The sequence below is a fragment of the Humulus lupulus genome, chromosome X, assembly GCF_963169125.1.
Source record: "Humulus lupulus chromosome X, drHumLupu1.1, whole genome shotgun sequence".
Taxonomy (NCBI): Eukaryota; Viridiplantae; Streptophyta; class Magnoliopsida; order Rosales; family Cannabaceae; genus Humulus; species Humulus lupulus.
Window position 1 is genome coordinate 56,755,784 of NC_084802.1, and position 7,404 is coordinate 56,763,187.

General features: G+C 30.7%; 1 long non-coding RNA gene across 1 annotated transcript; it reads left to right on the forward strand.

The window, feature by feature from the left end:
* Positions 1-550: 550 nt before the first annotated feature.
* On the forward strand, positions 551-3,897 carry LOC133804580 (uncharacterized). Its single transcript, XR_009878543.1, has 2 exons — positions 551-686; positions 3,667-3,897. It is a non-coding gene; the product is annotated as an uncharacterized LOC133804580 (long non-coding RNA).
* The last annotated feature ends 3,507 nt before the right edge of the window (positions 3,898-7,404 follow it).

The window sequence follows — 7,404 nt, forward strand, 5'->3', positions numbered from 1 at the left end:
AATGGGTCTTTAATTATTGTTCTATGTTTTTAGTCGCTTAATGAATCTTTCAACTTTGAACACAAATGGGATTTTTCTTTTTATTCAAATATATTCCATATATGCAATAAGTATTTTCTTAAAATGCCATAAGTGATTTGTAATACAAGGTTGTTTCATATAAAATAAATGCCATAAGTGATTTGTAAAACTTTTGTAATTGTGCCAATGGTATGTACCCATGTTAAAGGGTAGAAGTTTTGTATAAATGTAATCACCATGCTAAGTATTTGTATTGAAATTCTTTTCGTTGTAAGATGTGGAATAGAATGATCTGGTTGAAGAGTACAACATTAAAAACATGATTGATTTATTCAATGGAATATTGTATTGCTTGTTTTTCTCACCTCTTTCTTTTTTGTTGATTATTTCAGGTGGTACTGAAAGAAAATCTAGTTCTAACATTATTTAGGGATGAGGTGAGACTTACCATTTATATTTGTCTAATGAAACCTGTTATCAAATTGAAGAAGTTGACTATTTTCTTAACTTTAAAATATGCAGTATATACTTCTGCAAGAGGAATATCAGCTCTATGTTCTACCCAGAATTTTGGAATCAAAGAGGACGGAAAAATCTGGACGCACCAAGCAAAAAGAAGCAGATTTGGAATATAGTGTTGCAAAGCAGGTTGAAAAAATGATTAGGTATGACCTTGTTGCGATAATTTTGCTATGCAAGTGCACACAGTCGCAAACTCGTAATAAAATGGTAAAACCAAGTATCGTCCTCAAGGACTGAGTTATCAATTACCAATCAATTAATTTCTTGTTCTATTTGATGAATTAAAATTCTTGATTTTTGTAAAATACAGCAAAAGAACCAATAAAGTGCAGAAATAATAATCGACAATTAAATAGAATAATAACTAATAGTAAAACTTTTAATTCAATCACTGAGAAACAATTAGGATATTCAATCTCATCAACTATCCTTCCTATTATTCCCTAATGCAAAATGTGAATTCTTCTTATTTTTTTACCTAATTCAATTAACAAGTTGAAACAGCAGCCTATAATCATACTATGAATTATAAACTCAACCTAGGTGACAATTTCCTATATTTCTATGGTAAATTGAACCACAAAGGTAGCATTAAATTCCACAACTTAATAACAGTTACACAATTAATTTAGATACTTTCGTTCTAAATTAGAATTATGTCCAATATAACCAAAGCATAATTAAATCTCACTTCTCAGATTTTGACTTAAAAACATATGAATATGACTAAAGATGGCCAATCAATAATCACTCTATAAGAACAGATTATATGGAATTGAAGAAGATTGAAGAAGAGGAAATTAAAATTGCATTAGGTCATAACAGAATTCAAGAGATTCAATTGAACATCCTAAACAGAAAATTAGTTCATAGTCATAGTGCTAATCACAACAAAATTTTAAAGATAACATCAAGAAGAAAAACATGTAAAAATACTCTAAGCTTGAGCCTTCAAAACCAGAACTCCTCCCTTCGTCGTACGTACTTCTCTCTTCCTTTTTCGTCCTTTAAAACCTAGGATTTTAGATTTTAGAGAGGCGGGCCGCGGCCCTACATACACTATGCCGCGGCCCGTGTCCAAATTCCTGGGCAGAAAGCCCTTTCCATGCCGCGGCCCTCCGAAGCCATGCCGCGGCCCGTATCAAAACTTCTGGGAGGAGGTCCTTTTCATGACGCGGCTCTCTGAAGCCATGCCGCGGCCCGAAGACTTCCTGAAAAACAATGCTTCTGTTTCCCACCTAGCCGCAGCTCCCTTTTGCTCATGCCGTGGCTCTTAAGGGAAATCTCATTTTTTCAAGTTTCCATCCCAAAATTTCACCAACACTTCCAAATTGTGTTGAGAACCATTCTTGATCAAAATATGATGGAAAACTCGGTTATTTCTTCCCTTTCTTTGGCATTTTCTCTCAATTCTTCCTGATATTCACAAAAACAACCAAACAAAGCGTAAACCCGTGCTAAAACAAGGAAAAACAAAATAAAAGACTACTAAAAACATCACCAAAACATAATAAAAACTAGACTCATCAGACCTTTTTATTCTTCTTCTTTAAGCAGTTATTTAATTTTCTTGCTCTGTTAGGCTCTAATCTGATATGTGTGCTGAGAATAAGCTTTTGAGTGAAAAGGTGAGGTTAATAATTTATATTAGGACTTTCAACATCAGTATATCGACACTCTAATAGATAACCATTTGACTTATAATTTATACTACCAGGAAGCTGCTCGTGCATCTTTTGAAGATGCGGAAAAGCAGATGGAAGACATATTGGGAGCTATTGAAACAAAATCTGAGAGTATCACAAAAAATCAAAGTGATCTTGAAAGGAGCAAACTCGAAGCATTGGAAGCTCATAAAATGGAACAAGTTCGTGTTTTAATGATGTACAGGGAGGGGCTTGCAGGGACAGTGGTTGGGCGCGGGGCTGGCTGGTGGGGTTCTCAACTTCACGGCTACAGCAGGTATATCTTACTGTGGTGTTGAACTTTAGTTTGGTGATGTTATGGTCTTAGATTTTCTTGATAGCTCTCTTATTTTATTGTTCATCTGAAAATTACCTAGCTCTTTCTTGATAGCTCTCTTATTTTATTGAACTAAAACAGATAAGTATTTATCTTAGTTTTCTATTTTCTTCTTTTGAAGTTTTCAATGTATCATTTAAGAAAAGACTGTAAGTTTGTTGTTGTGGTGGCAAGAACTTTTACTCTGTTCTGGGATAGCACTCTCAACTCAGTATGCTTGGGCTTTTGTTAGCTTATCAGTCACAGAAGTGATCATTGCAAGCATAACATTTGTTATAGGTCCTTTCTTTCATTCTCTCTCTCTCTGACCATTTCTAAATGTTGAATTTTGTCTGTGTTGCTCTTATAGATACTGAATTTTTTGCTTCTGTTGCGATCTTTAATAGTGACAGGAACAACCTTGAATTACTTTTTAGACAATAGAATTAATAGAGCTGAGATCCTTGTCCCTGGTGTGGCTGCTTCTTGGTTGCGGTTTGCCTTGCTTTTACTGTCCACTCATTTAATGCAGCTGATAATAAAGAAAAGCTTGAAGGTTTTTAATCTAAAGAGGGGTATGTTTAATTCATTAAATGTTAAGGTTATCAAAGAATTATCTTGTTTCTAGGTGACATTCTTCTTTCTTTTTATTAGAAAGAGTTCTTTTTTCTAACTTTATTTTAGTTTTATTGCAGAAATTGGGCCAAACCTTATATTAAAGATGCCAAAGAAGTTTCCAGGTGCATTTTTATTTTATTGTTTTTCTTTATGATTTTGTTGTATAAGAAGTCAAAGTGTGATTCTGTTTTTATTCTTTAATTTTTTTGGGGATATATTGATAGAATTTAGAGTTCTGGAATCAATTCTTCCTCACATACTTTTTGATCATTGAGAATGATATATTTGTTATCTTGATACATTTCACAAGCATTGTTTTAAGTTGCATGTTTTGTTGCTTCAGTCGTTGTTTTGCATGGTAGTGTATCTTGTTAGACCCTGCTGTTTCGTCAAGTTTTGGAGTTATTACAAATGTAATTTAAACTCTGTATGCTTACAGGTGGAAACTAGCTTAAGTCTTATGTTCTTAATAATAAAATGACTTCTTTTTTTTACAATGTGCAGGTATATTAAGATGATTTCTTTGGAGCAATTCTTGACAACATTTGTAGTTGAGGCCTTTAGAATGGAAGAATGTATTTCACTAATTTTTGTATACATTTCTTGTTTTGTATTTAGTGATAAATGAATCTGAATTGGGCATAAATTATGTTGTAATATGATTTCTTAAGCCTAGACTAGTAGACTAAATATTGTAATTACATTTGAGTAATTAATAAAAATCTATTTATGTTACCTTATTTGGCTTCAACTTTCATATTTGTTTTCCTAGTTTTGTGTAAGTAAAAAAAGATTATGTTTCTCTAAGCTAATATAACACATGTATTATACTAAAGTGTAGTATAACACAAATAATGTTATACTAAAGTGTAGTATAACACAAATAATGTTATAGTATAACACAAAAAATGTGTTATACTAAAGTGTAGTATAACACAAGTTTATAAGTATTGAAATGTGTTATATAATCGATTATAAATAGCATAATTAAACACTAATCTATTTATTAAAATAACATAGAAATTGTGTTATCGTTGACAGTATAATAACACATCTGTATAACAATGATAAAGTGTTATGTAAACTACCCTGACCTACGATAACATAGTCGGTCTTAACACATCAAAAAGTGTTATGGTATGTTTTGATAACAAATTTTCGGTGTTACTAAAAGCATTTTTTCTTGTAGTGCCAAGATTAAACAATACATCAACAGCATCAATAGTTGGATTAAAGAAAAATACACCCATGATCTAGATTAGAGAACAGAACATGTTCCGAATCCGTACGCGGCGAGACTAAATCGGGGTTCATATATATATATATATATTTACTTTATGTGTACCAACCTATATACTATTTTCCAAGTGACTGCCTATAGTTACTAACAACCCAAATGTTCTCGTTGGGTATTGTTTTCTTGTTCGGTAACTTGTTTTTAGCCATGGGTTAGGCCTAGCTCTAAGTATAGGCGGACTATGTTTATGCCTAGGACCCCTACACAAAAGGGTCTTGAAATTTGGAAAAATGTCGTTTCTTTTACATAAAATAAAGGACTCCAAAATGTATAATTTTTTTTTTTATATATAAAAATTAGAAATATAGCATATTTTGTATTGGGCCTCACAAAACATAGGGCAGGCCTTGTCGTGGGTTGTTTTGAATTGTAATAATGATATTGATACATCGATCTTGCTTGAATTTTTTTAAAATATTGCTTCTGTTTTGATTATGAGTTTATATTCTATGTACATGTTTAATGATAAAGGTTTTTGGGTTCCGTTTAATATAAAATCTGTAATAGACATGCTTATTATATGATTGAAAAAATACCAAACAGAAAAGGCTGGTTCTTTATATGATTATATTTTGTTTTAGTGGTTTAATATAAGCATTGAGAAGTTAGCATCATGGATTAGTTTGCTAAAATTGACTAAAATTTTATGATATATACACCAGAAAATTCCAAAACCTAACAGAATTTAAAGAAATCAGCTACTTTTACCAAGTATAATTTCTAGTTCTGTAGTCTAATCCAGTAAAGAAATCTCTTCCTCATTTTCTTCTTTTAATTTTCTTCAAAGTTCTACATGCTCAAATATTTGAAACAAAAACTGAGATTAATTACAACAAAATTATATAAGTTTTGGAGTAGCAAGAGAAAAGAACCTACTTCTCCATCGATATTAATCATAGAACTCGTTTTGGAACTCGTTTGCTACATATTGCCATCCGTTGTCGATTCTATAGACTTTGCAGGATTAACATTTTGGTAAAAGGCATCCCATGTACACCAACCACACCAATCTAACATTCTGGCCATCTGTGCATTATTAGAGGGAAAAAAAAAGAGCATTATGAACACATAGATGTTGATAACCAAAATACCAAGGCTTCTAGATGTAGTTGGTTAGTTTAGTTACCTGTTTGGATTCCCTATATATATGTAAATGTTCCACTATACTTCTCCAAAATCCTGCACAAATAAGCATCAATAAATTAGGGAACCAGCCAATACCATCTATTGATTACATTTGATTCCAAAGAAGCAATAGTTTCAGGCTATCTCGTGATATTTATATTCTAGATATGCTGCTTACACAATTGTACCATAACTATAAAACTGGAAATTTGCTCAGAGAGTTCTACCTACTTCAGAGATACCTTTATTAGATCATGTGGGTGGTTTCCAGAATTCACAAAAACTGCTCTTATAGATTGTGATCTTACTATGGGTGGATCACCCGATCAAAATACATAAAGAAGCCCATGATATTACGATCTCATATCAAGAGAAATGCATTAAACTTAGTGAGAAGTATTGATAACACATAAAAGAAAGAATGTACTAACAGGTTACTATTTCTATGTTTTCAATGGTAACTGATTATTATTCCGTCAAAATCTGAAAGAAAAAAAAACACACACACACACACAACAAGATAACTGGATTCTGGTACGCCAAATGGTTGCCTATTTTTTATTTTCATTTTTTACATTCAGAGTGACAATTGGTTACTAGTCTACTAAAATTTGAAAACACGGCACAACACTTAGTTACTAACTTTTTTTTTTTTTTTGTTTCAAATTTTGAGTGGTAATCATTTACTAGTATTTTTAAAACATAACACAACTGGTTACCAAGTTTTAGTTTTCATAGTATAAATTGGTTACTAGTCTCCCAAAACAATTTTAAAAAAATGGCACAATATTTAGTGCCTATGTTTAGAGAGGTAACCAGTAACTAGTCTACAACAAGAATTTAAAAAAAAAAAAAAAAGAAATCACAAATTTAGGCCGAAAATGACACTACAATGAGTTACGTGACTCCATAATCTTTAGATAATCATAAATAAACAAACAAATAAATGCAAACTTATTAAATAAAAATGATAAAAGAGTCCAAAAGTTGATAATAAGTAAAAATAAAATATTTCACTGCACATAAGAAAATAATCTACAATATAGATAATAAAAAATAACGATAGAAGCACTTTTGGGGGATGGGCGTTGTTTTTAGTTTGGGTTTTATGGCGATTTAATTATGAGTTTTAATTTTTCGCTCAAAGAAAGAATAAAATAATATGGATAATTAGTGCAAGTTAGTAGTTAGTATGTGGAAGTAAAATCATAAAAATATTTGTTGGATTGTGTTTCCCTTAATTGTCGATTGTGATATTGGTGCGAAAGTGAAAACTGAAAACAATAGACCACGCGAAATAAAACGACGATTATATGGCATAATAAAAATAAATAATAATATAATATAATATATTAAATTACAATAATAATCTTAAAAAGAATATAAACTACTTAGTACTAAAGCTTTTCAAACTATATGACATATTTTTAAATATTTACAAATATATGGGAAACTAAATCTTGTATATTCGATTATAAAATGGGAATTTCAAATGAATTTCGCAATTAAAAATTTTCATATTTTTATGTAAAAATTTGAAGAAAAAAAATACTACATTAGGTGTAAATTCCACAATACGAAAATTTGCCACTAATTTCACTTTATTTGTGATTACAAAATATAACGTCTAGAAAGAAATAGGGGGCTATTAAAATTCTAAAAGATGAAAACCTTATTTTACAAAAATACCATGTTTTAATTCAAACATAATTAACGAACATGACTTTTTTTTTCAACAAATTTCATTGGATAACATTTTGAGAAATTTACATTGTCGACATTATAATTATTAGAAATGATTTGAATATAATATTGAAGTG